The following is a 12,732-nucleotide window of genomic DNA, read 5'->3' as shown; positions in this document are numbered from 1 at the left end:
CCTACCAGTTTGTCCAAAGTAGGAATGAGATAATAAGATGTAATAATAAAATGTCGCTCGGCCGCAAATGCGGCCGCGCGGTTCAGAGATCTGCTTTTTATAGTCTCTGAGTCTTGGTCGCTGATGGGATTACATGGCGCCAGGGGGCCAGTTGGTGGGTGTGACCCCCGCCTACTGGAATTTGGAGGATCTGGGTGGAGAATGCTCGGCCCAAATCCGGGTAGGCTTGGAGATCATGGCCCCGGAACCCGCGTGACTTTGTCCCTCTGCCAGTACCTTCATGTGTGCGGAGAGTGGTGTCAGCATGGTGGTGGCTGGTCCTGGAGGTCTTTGGCTGCCGGAGCCCTGGTCAGGGTTGGGAGGAAAGCTCAACCCCCTCCCCTCCAAGGGGTCCCACGGAGCGAGGACAGTCAGGCACGGGGGCAGAAGACTGCACTCTTCTCTTCCGAGATCTACCTAAATAATTCTACCTAAATAATACAGGTATGCCTTCAACTTTTACTATTGTGATTAAATATCAATTTAAAGCTTCTCAATTAAAATAATTCTTGTTTCAATACCCGGAGCCCATTGTGGGAATATTCAGCCAAATAGGCCTAAAGGTTCACCACTAAATTTTTGGTGATATGTTTTTAGTCTTGCAGTACTGGGAATCAACTGAGCCACTTGAAATGGGGCATGTATTACCCAGGATCAAATTCAGGGACTTTCTGGTAAAGGGACACGTTTTGGAACATTGTATAACTGAAACGCAGTCATGAACAACTTTGCAATTGTGTATCTCATAGTGATTTGATTAAGGTAAAGGTAAAGGCCCTCCCGTTGATCGTCGATTTGCTCGAGCGGGCCCAGTAACGTCTCCATTGGAGATTTTGTTGTTACTGTGTCTGGCATATCGATTAAAATGTAAATAAATTAATAAAAAATATATATATTAGCTTCTTTTAAAAAACAAAATGTCAAGCCAATTCGGTCTTATGAGCTAAAAGTATGTCTCCACCCATCTTTACACTATCTCTTCATTGCTAGAATAGCTACACTTTTGTAAAAAGTTTATATCTTAGTTAAAAAAAACATTAATTGTTTCTATAAGTTCCTGGTAATTCCTTCCATCCTTATGGTGAGAAAATCCAAATTTCTTGTGGGAAGACTGCATCCACTATAGAAACTGCCAGAATCTGAAATAAGATTTATATCCATTTTGTCTTCCACCAGTTTCCTCTTGGCTTTGTAGGGAATGAATACTTATATAAAATTACTACTCCAGTCTATTCTGAAAAATCCATTCTCTAAAATAGAATTATGTTAAATTTTATTTTTATGCTCATTTTTTCTTAGGGAAATGGATTTGTGTAAATGTTTTCAAGTAGACTATTTTAGTTTTACTCAGTGGGAAATTTATAATTGATATTTTAACTCTGAGCTGGCACCCTCAGGCAGTTTCATGAAGAGCACAATTTTTGAAAATCAACTGAATCAATAGGATATATATTGTGATTTTTAATTTTTTATGATGTGTTCCTTGTAGTTTTAGGCGAAAAATCTTGAAAGGTTTTAGATTAAAGTATAAGTTAACAGAGTAAAGGTGAGATGATTAAAAACATCAGTTTATAAACAAGTGAAAACTAAGTTAGGAACAATACATCATTTCTGTTGAAAGATTGTCTAAGCATCAGCTTTTATGGTCTCAAAAACAAATCAATTATTTCAAATAAAGTCTTCTTCTATAAAGAAGTTGAAGGGAATAAAATGAATTTTTCACTCATTTGAGAAGGAAATGAGTCCTTCGGGGAACTTTGCATGGGAACTTGATGGGGGATAAAAGACAACCAGAGCCCAGAGCAGACTCCTTATTTAAAATATTTCCTCTTGCATTTTTTTCCTCTTAAAGCTTTCAAGTTTTAATTATGTCCTTATGGGATTTCAAAGAAATTGTTAAAAATAATTGGTCACAATAATCATAAGTAGTCTGAATAGTTTGAATTAAATTAGAGCAGAGTACGCGATGATGTGGTGAGTATAAATTTTGCTTTAAAACCAAGAAGAGTACATTTAATACTGCACATGAAATGATTTGTTTCTTTAGGAGTCTTTTCAATCAAATAAATAATGTTAGTATTTGAATGCATTACTCGCAAATTTATGTTCTGCTTTTCTAATGCTATTAGTCATTTCACAAAATATTAGAGAAGATGGTTCCTTAAGTGTACTATGTTGGAAAGAAGTTTCTAAAAAGCTTCTTGTAAACAGCATTTTATGTTTTTTCATATGAATATCAAATTTGTTTTCAAATTTAAAAAAATCCTGAAAGATCAAAACATATTTCTATAGTCCTGACCGAAATAATAATAATAATAATAATAATAATAATAATAGTAATAATAGTAGTAGTAGTAAAAATAATGTAAAAATATATCTAAAGAAACACAAAGTTCATTTCCAGGGAATGTAGGAGGTAGCTCAATATCAGAGCAATTATCATGCATATATGAGATTCTAGTTTTGATCCCTGGTACTGCATGAAAAAAATAAATAAATGAATTGCAAATATAAACTTTAAATGAAATACCATTCTCACTCCCTACTTTGGTAAAATTTCAAAAAGTAAAATTAAAGTTGTAGGACAATGACCCCTATAATTTATTGCTGATGATAATTCAACATGATACAGCCTCTACTGGAAGAAATCTGACTGTTAAAAATAAATCCATATATATATATATATATTTACTCTTTGGTGCTGTTCTCAGTTTTGGAACCTATGCTGAAGATATATTTCTCTTAAGAATAACAACATTGCTGATTTTTTCATTATGACATGATTTGCAAAACAAAATATTTTAAACAGTTTTTAATAGCCACCTTCATTGTATTTCAGAAAAATAACTTACAAAATATTGAAAAAACTGTGATAGCAATTTGGAAAGAATTTCAAACTATCTTAAATTAAAACTAAAAGTAAAATATAAAGAAATGTTATTATGTACTAAGTTTCACATGAAAGAAAAAATGTGATACAACAAAAAGAAAAATAAATATTGAACTCTATTTAAAAAGAAACAAATCTTCAGCTCTATTTAGTAAGCCTTCTAGTGTTGGGCTTTAATTCTGAAACCATTTTGGATCAATTGTGGAATAGAGCAAATTGGTGACTATATTAATATTGATATCATTGAGCACCTGAGAGAAAGAGATACAAATATAGATTAAAAATTGAAGACAAAGTTATATAGAATTTGATTTGGAAGATATTATTTACTTGTAATTTTACATATCTATGACTAAACACATAATTTTATATGTGTTAGGTTATGAATATGTTATATATATGTTTACTTTTGTTTCTAACATATACATACATACACACAAAAACATGCGCACTACTTGTATTCACATTTTCTTGCCCCTGTACACGTAAACAAAACAGTGACAAAGAATGTACCTAACACCATGTGATATACTTTTTCTGTCAAAAGCAGTCAAGATTTTTTTAAAACAGGGAAGAGAGGGTATTGCATTTCTAGGATAAGAAAAGCTAAAAGTGAACTTAAAACACCTATTTGGCCAGAAAACAAAAGAAAGAAGAAAATTCCACTGTAAAGAAGAAATCTAGCTAATTAAAAGAAGAATATATAAGCAGAATGTCCTACTTCAATACCTTCCTTCACCTTTTAAGACTATTCTATATAGCACAGATAAGAAAAGGATAAAAACCTAGTATTTTTCCCTATCCTTTCAACTCACTTCACTTACTGTTACATCCTCCAGGAAGTTTCAGTCAATCACATTTTTCTATTCTTCCTTGTGACTGCATAGTATTCCATTTTGTATACCACAGCTTTAACCACGATTATTGATGATCATGTAGGTTGTTTTCATGTCCTGGATACTGGGATAAGCACTGAAGTAAACATAGGTGAACATATCAAATTTGTGTTTTTGTGTTTGGGGCTTAAATACCAAGAAGAGGACTAGCTGAGTCAAAAAATTAGCTTCTGTTGTTGAGCTTTGTTAGGGCTTATGTGCAAATATCTTCTCCCCTGTGGTATGGTTCCTTTCCTTTTTAACTTGCATTTCTTTGATTTTACAACACTTTTTAATTTTATGTAGTCCTGCTCGTTTACTTTTGTTTCTACTATTTTGCCAATGGAAATGTCATTGAAAATGCCTCAGGCCTAGATTACAGAAATGAAAATGTCAAAAAGGAAAAAAAAATGGTGCAGGGAAGGAAGTCAGAAGGGGTTGGCTGGTAGTAGTATAGGAACAATGGTTAGTACCACAGACACATTAGTGGTGTAGAGGTGAAGGTATATATGTATATCGAAATCATTGAGGCCAATACTTCTGTAAACATGGAACTCACAGAAAATATTTAAACCTACAGGTGTGTCTGTACGAAGGAAGGTTAAGAAAATGAGAGGGAATCTGGGGCCATCGGTGGAGTTGGAACATTACACAATGTTCCTGAAACTCTATGATTAAGAACTTTGTAAATCATTGCCCAAATCTATACTTAAATAAATAGTATATCACACTTTTGCTACCCCCAGCAAAATAACACAAGAAGGCAAGTTTTACATGTTTGTATAACCCATTCGGTGAAAGATTATCAGAAGATAATTGAATCAGTTTTGCCTTAAAAGGGGGAGGTCCGGATTTCACTTTCTGATTCACATAACCAAGTGGCATTGCCCATGGTGAGATAGCCTCACTTGATGTAAAATCTGGGAGACACAATTTCTTCATGTGTTTTTGATTGTTTTCCTAGCTTTCACCTTAATTATAGCAAGAAAGCAGCTAAAAGAATTTGAACTAAAGGATGGCCTGAAGGGTTATTTGACTACTTCATTTAAATAATTAAATATAATGAAGAAATGTTTTTGTAGTAACAAAAACATGTAGTAGTCTCACATGCACTACGTGAATACTATTTATACTTGAATGAAGCAACCGATATGAATCCAGGGATCAATGAGTACATTTGAATATGAGCTGTCTGTTAGCTGGTACAATTGAATTAATGTTGATTTTGTTGGTAATAATAATATAGTTTTATAAGTATTGGTAAAGGGAAATGTGATTGATATTTGCATGAAAGAGACCTCAACCTGAAAGCTTTGTAACTTTTCCCACAGCGATTCAATAAACAAATAAATAAATAAAAATTAAAATTAAAATTAAAAAAAACTCGCAAAAAATAATATAGTTTTATAGATATTCCCTATTTTCAAAGAAGCATAGTAAAGTATTTAGATGTGAGTGTTATGATGCCCCAGTTAACTATATTTTAATCAAATGAATATGTGTGTATGTGTGTGTGTTTGTGCGTTTTTGTGTGTAAAAAAAGAAAGCATGACAATGAATCTGCTGAGTTTGAAAGGTTTTTAATGTGCTCTTCTATCCACTGTTCTACAGATTAGAGTGATTTTAAATGAAAAACACAATAGATGTTTAGGAAAGAAACAATAATGTGCAAATGACTTTTAAAGTCCTAGCACCTAACAACCATCTTCCATAGTAAAAATGTATAAACTGAATATTGGGTTACTAATGTCATCTATAAGTAAGTTTCAAAGTATTTGAGCTCATTAAGACCACCACTAGAAGAAAGAGACAAAATTTAAGAAAATATTTAAAACAACAAAATGTATATTTTGTCGGTAGGAACAAGAGAAGAGCACAGAAGAGAGACAGATAGACATTAACTGAATAAAATAAATATGTGTTTTCCAAGATAATAAAGACATAGATTGTTCAGTTTCTCTGAATTACATCATTTCTGCATAATAGTTATAATACTAAAATTTCAGTGATTATTTATAAACAACTTAGATATTTAAAATATGCAAAAAGTTCATTTATTTTTGACAGTATTCTTGAATATCTACTGCATGCAAAACAGGAATGCAAATTATGGAACAAATGATGTGCAATTAAGGTTTCTCACATACTTTCAATGTGTTTGAGAAATGGAAAACACCCAAAATTTTGTACTTTGTTTACTAAAAACACAGAAGTTTATGTATAAATAATTTGTATTTGGTAAATTTAATACTACCATTGGAATTTTAAAGTAACATATTGTGAAAATGTAGAGATATTTTATTAGGAAAATGTCAAAAGTACAATATTTATAAATACTAACAGTATTTCCAGCAGATACAAATGAACTTGGTTATGTAAGTGTAAATGACACTAAGAAAGTCGACAATAAAGCAAGTCTTGTTCCAGATTAGATCCTAGCTCTCTCATTTATAATAGCCATGATCACATGCAATTTGCATAACATTTCTAATCATTAGCACCCTCATTTGCGAAAAGGGATATTTTAAAAAATGTATTATTAAAGTACTTGTCATGTTAAAATCGCTCTATAATATTATATTATTATTGGTAGCAATTTTTAATTAAAAACAGTTTTATATTCTTTAACTATTAAAGAATATAACTAACTATTACTAAAAAAGTGGAATTTCAAAGGAGCTAATATAAGTCACTGCTCTACATAACTCTTATCAGTTTCTTATAAAAAAGAAGTATTTTTGCTGATGTACTTTTGTTTTTATTTTTTGTTTGTTTTAAGCCATACTCAACAGTGATCAGAACTAACTCCCAATTTTCACAAATTTTCTTTTACTGAAGTAATGATTGATAATTGCATTAGCCATTGAGTTGTAACTAGCAATATAAAATAAACTATTTTATGCCTGCGAAGGGGGCAGGCTTTGGGGATGATTGGGAAAATGGGGTCAATGGTAAAGGGAAGGTGATACTGATGTTGGGTTTGGTGTTGGAATATTGAATGCCTGAATAAATGCACCATGAACAACTACAAATCATGGTGTTTAAATAAAAGGAGAAACTTTTAAGAGTTTAAACTGGAAATGTAAAAACAAAAATAAAATAAAATAAATACCAAATAAAACTTACTTATGGGTCTGCACTCAGGGATCTCTCTTGAGGGGGCTCAGTGGGTGCTATGGATCAAATATGATCATCAACATGCAAGATAAGCACCCAGCCTTCAGTACTATCTCTCTGGTCCTATTTATTACTTAGTTTTTTAAAGACTGTAGTTTAACTACAAGAGGAATATCCCGATTGTTTCTGTTGCCATACCTCACTTTGTAGCATAAAAAAACAATTCCTGAACTTTGGGTTTTAGGTTACAAATATTTGCTATGGATGAGTTTGCCTTTAGGGCAGTTTGAAGTACCACATGGTTTCAGAAAACTCAGTGACATTTTAAGTGTTACTGCCGACCAGAGCTCCGGCAGCCAAAGACCTCCAGGACCAGCCACCACCATGCTGAGACCACTCTCCACACACATGAAGGTACTGGCAGAGGGACAAAGTCACGCGGGTTCCAGGGCCGAGATCTCCAAGCCTACTCGGATTTGGGCCGAGCATCCTCCACCCAGATCCTCCAAATTCCAGTAGGCGGGGGTCACACCCACCAACTGGCCCCCTGGCGCCGTGTAATCCCATCAGCGGCCAAGACTCAGAGACTTTCAAAACCAGCTCCCGGAAGAAGAACAGTGCAGTCTCCTGCCCCTGTGCCTGACTGTCCTCGCGGCCGCATTCGCGGCCGCGTGACATCTTATTATGACATCTTATTATCTCATTCCTACTTTGGACAAACTGGCAGGGTAGCCTGCCCACACAGCAGAGTCTGGCAAACTCCCTGTGGCGTACCCAATATGCCAAATACCAGTAACAATGATGGGTCTCATTCTCCTAAAGAGCCTTGAATGTAATCTTAGGGCTAGGATGAAGGAGACGTTACTGGGGCCTCCTCAAGGAAATAGACGATTAACAGGATGATTTGTGATTGTGATTTGTGCTAAGATAATAGCAGTCTTTGTCAAGACTGGATGTTAGCTCCTAAAAATATTTCTTGAGCCTGGCCATGACCACTTTGCATTTTTTTCTTTTTCTTTTCCTTGCATTAATTTAATGTTTTCTCTTAAAATAATTTTAGATTGACAGTTTCCCAAAATTTTCCTTATAGATTCAATAACCAGTTTACAATTTTCCTGATTTATTAGCACTTGAATCAAGTAATAAGTATTGTTTTTTTTGTTTGTTTGTTTGCGTATTTAGCAAACTATGAGAATATTACTTCCAATGTGAGAGAAGACAAAGGAAAAAGAGCAATAAGTTATTTAAACCCTTGGAGTTAGAAACTATGATAATGCCCATCAAAATTCTTCAGGTCTTGATTTTCAAATATCAAAAGGCGGAACTTGAAGATACAGCAGACAAACAAATAATGAAGCAATTGTGAAGTTTTCTCCAGCCAACTTGATTGTGCATACCATTATGGCTTACCTAATCTTTGTTTTTGGCACAGTGCACAGGGTTTCCTCTTGATTCACTGATCAGGGAAAATTGCAGGTGGTACTCTTGGACCATGCATAGAAGGAGTAATAAAACTGGATTTAGTTTCATGCAAGCAAAATGCCCAGTTTACCTCATCATAAAAGTCCATCAACTTCAAACTAAGCTGTTTGTTTCTCCATTAATGAATTTCTTCGGGCAATTGACACTTTAGGAGTTAGAGGTGGGAGAATTCCTGAGATAAATAATATAGTAATTAATAATAATAATAATAATAATAATATAATAATACTGTCAGCAGCTGTCAGAATCTGAATGCTAAACCCAAGGGCTCAGCTCACATAGAACAACTGAAACACACAAGACCTGCTGGCCATGTCCACTCCAAAAACACATGATCCAAAAGCCCATGTGGTTATTGCAGATAGTACTGTGATCCTGAACATCAGTAAGAAGACCAGTTCATCCTGATTGCCATAGTTGGCTTCTGCCTGGTTTTGTCACATTCTGTTATCAAACCATGGTCAGCTTTTTTGTTGCTGTTTTTTTTTGTTTGTCATATTTTTTTTGTCCGTACTGGTTGGTTCTCAGGGCTTACTCTTCACTTGGGGATCATTGCTGGTCTCAGAGGATGATATGGGGTGTTGGCAAGCAAATCAACCCAGGTTAGTTTCTGGTTTCTGGCAAAGAAAGTGCCCTACATGATTTGCTCTTGCTCAGGTACTGTTGTTATTCAGGTGCTAGAAAACTGAGAAGGTAGCAGATTTCTTGTGTCTAAAATCCATATTAATCATGGGATGTAGTAATGGCTTACTGGGGAAAGAAGGGAATTCCATCCAGAGACAGTTCAGGCTGGTGTCATTGGAATGAGACCTTGGGGGTGATGATCAACTCCTTGTAAAGTTTTGAGATAACATGGTTTAAACAACATCCAACTCTGACATCTACAAAATAACCTTCAGAAATATTCAGAGGTCCAAGTCTTTCCCACTATGAGAACTGGATCTGATTCTACATTAAACACATTATGGAAACATTTCTTAGGATTGATCAACCAGGAGCAAGATGTCTTCTCAAATCTAATGCCCACTTACACCATTGTTTTGTATTTAATGCAAAAATTTTTCAATATCCTTAACCATAGTAGTCCCATTTCCCCAAATGGAATTCACTGAAACTATTGCAGAAAGATTGGGAGTCTTAGGATAATGAACTTTGGGAAAATAATAAAAAATTGGAAATAAGATTGCCTATAACTGAAATAACTCAAAGGCATGAGGACCACATCTCTTTAAGATGCAAAATTTGAGTTCTTTAGAGATGCAGAAACTGGGACACCACCAACTGTCCCCAACCAGAAAGGGGTGGATCCCTCAGAAAATAAGCTACTGAGGAATCTATGAAGTTAATAGAAGACCATCAACAGTACAAGACTTTCATGTGATTATATAGCTATTATTTTTAATTTGTTTTTTGTTGAATAACTGTGAAATAGTTACAAAGCTTTCATGATTGAGTTTAAGTCATAAAATGATCAAACACACAATCCCGCCACCAGTGTATATTTTCTACCACCAATGTCCCCAGTATCTATCCTGCCATATCCACCCCGACCCCCACTGAATCCCCTGCCTCTATGACAAATAATTTCCTTCTTACTCTCTCTCTAATTTGGGGCATCACAATTTGCAATACAGATACTGAGAGGCCATTATGTTTGGTCCTTTATCTACTTTCAGCACACATCTCTCATCCTGAGTAATCCCTCCAACCATCATTGACTTAGTGGTCCCTTCTCTATTCCTGCTTCCTTCTCCACCAGATCAAGAGGCAGGCTTCCAAGGATGAAACAATCTCCTGGCCCTTGTCTCTACTATCCTTGGGTGTTAGTCTCATATTACGTTATTTTATATTTCCCGAATGAGTGCAGTCATTCTATGTCCCTCTCTTTATGACTTATTTCATTTTCTCTATTAATTTTTATGTATGTGGAACTCCAGAAAAAAGTTTAAAAAACATTTGGAAGAATTGTATAAAAGTTCATCCTTTAAGTCATTCATGGGTTGTTGTTCTTCAAGCCTCTGCTCTCCCTTTTACACATGTTTCGTTTGCTTATTTATGTCTCCTGCTTGCTTATTCCACTTTGGAAAAGTTTATTTTTTTCCTCTTGAACAAGTACATCCTCTCTTTCTCTCCTCTCAAATCTCAGTAAATTTGTTTCAATAAAAACTACTTTGCTTCACTATTTCTCCTGCCCCTAAAATTATTTTCTTTGATGGAAGGTGGCAGGCCAAGGATGCTTTTGCCAAGGTTAGAATTGATTTTCCTTTCCTACAAAGAGTAATTCCTCACTCCAGCCTAAATCCAGCACTCCCCAAATTGATAATCAGATAGCAGGGATTATCTACAACAAGTGATCTGCAGGAACAGCTTGATGGCTGTACTTGAGTGCAGAACTTCAGTGCCCTTTAGGTGCTCATAGCTGACTTTTTCAATTCTGATCCAAACCAGGCATCTCCCAAAATGCTGGTGTTTGGGGTGGGTAGAGCAGAGAGATGGAAACACTCATTTATCTAGTCTATCTCCCTGGATCCTCATTTTTCTGAGTTACACCAACAAAAACAATGGCATGATCTATGGAATAACTATGAAGAAAAGTGAATCAGTTTTCCACAGTAAATTTTTCTTACATTGATACATAGCCACATAGAAAATAGAAACAATATCATACTTATCAATCCTGAAAGCCTTGTTTTTTAGCGTATCAATATTTCTCAAGTATTATGCAAAATAAACTTGCTAACCATTTTAGTTTTTTTCAAAAGAATCATTTTTACTTTTTAAAAACACAACTGAAGTAGGTAGCTCCCAAGGGTGGCTTGTGTGAGGCAGAGAGGAGAAAGACTGTCATATTTTCCTGATCTGCCTCAGCCACCCAGGACAAGCCTGAAAGGCTAGGACTGATCAAATGCAGATGAGTCCCTGCATGGCATGGGTCAGAGCCCCGCCAGCCCCACCGGGTCATGCAGTCACATCTGATGTTCGTTTGTTCTTCTTGGCATGAGAGTTGATCCCCACCACCAGATTTCTAGGGGAATCATAGACTTAAGTTAGAGTGAGGAATTGCTCTTTGCAAGAAAAGAAAGTCAGTCTTAGGACTTAACCAGGGTTACTGGGTTCTATTCTTGCCTCGCAGAGAAGAATTTCAGGAATAAAAGAGCAGTAAAGTAAAAACAGATTTTATTTGGAGGTTTAGGAAGGGGAAGGAGGGAAAGAAAGTGATAGAGGTTAATGTGCTCAGGAGAGAATGTGGGCTTCTTCAGAAGTGGAGAGAGTAACTATACACATCCCAGCATTAGATCTGAAAGCCTGAAAGTACATAGCTCAAGAGGGGAGACGCAGGTGCCACTTGTGACCTATCATGTGGGCACAAGGAGCATATGGGCTTGGGCAGCATAGTAATTCCTTCCTTTGTTCATGGTGGCTCCTATAGGATTTTTCAACCTGCCCCGTATGGGACTTTCTAGCTAGGTAAGAGTTCGTTGCTAGTTAGTACCAGGAATTTTGCTCCATGACTTGGAGGCCAGACACACGTGCTAGGGAAAAAAGAAGCTCAGATAGAGAAGGGAGCACCAAATAAAGGGTGTTGTGAGGATCCTCCCAGGGTGGGAAAAACATGCTGAAAGTAGACTATAGACCAAACATGATTGCCACTCAATGACTCTTTTGCAAACCACACCACCCAAAAGGAGAGAGAGAACAAAAGGGAATGCCCTTCCACAGGGGTGGGGTGGGATGGGGGGTGGGAGGTTGGAAGGGACGCTGGGAGCATTGGACGTGGGGAATGGGCACTGGTGGAAGGATAGATACTCAATCATTGTATAACTGAAATCCAAGCACAAAAATTTGTCTATAACTGTATCTCATGGTGTTTCACTAATAAAAAAATAAAATAAAATAAAAGAGTTTGTTGCTAGGTTTATTGCCAAGGGAGTAATGCTAGGAGTAGTATTCTGTGAAACTCCTTTTCCTAACCTTTGTTTCTGCTGGATCTTTTCTCACAGGGTGTGTCCAGCCTTCTCTGTTCTGGGCTAACTGATGATTAGTCAGATTAAAGGAAGAAATTAAGGGTTCTTGAGTAATTTTCCTTCTGGCCTTTTCTGTAGGGAGGAATTGTTTTCTAAGGGTCAGCTGTTGGAGAAGATCTTATCAGGTCTTGCTTTCTGTATCCAAAAGTTGAGTCAGATTTAGGACTACAGGCTTTATTCCCAGAAATATCATCTCCATGGTTGGGGGCGGGGGTTTCAGGAGGGGGCTTCTTAATCTATGTTTCTACATGAGAACTATTTTATTTTTCATCTATGTATATACTAGATATAATGGTATTAGTGT

This window comes from Sorex fumeus, unplaced genomic scaffold (assembly GCF_029834395.1).
Source record: "Sorex fumeus unplaced genomic scaffold, SorFum_2.1 ptg000038l, whole genome shotgun sequence".
Lineage (NCBI taxonomy): Eukaryota > Metazoa > Chordata > Mammalia > Eulipotyphla > Soricidae > Sorex > Sorex fumeus.
Note: the sequence above shows the minus strand (reverse complement) of the source record.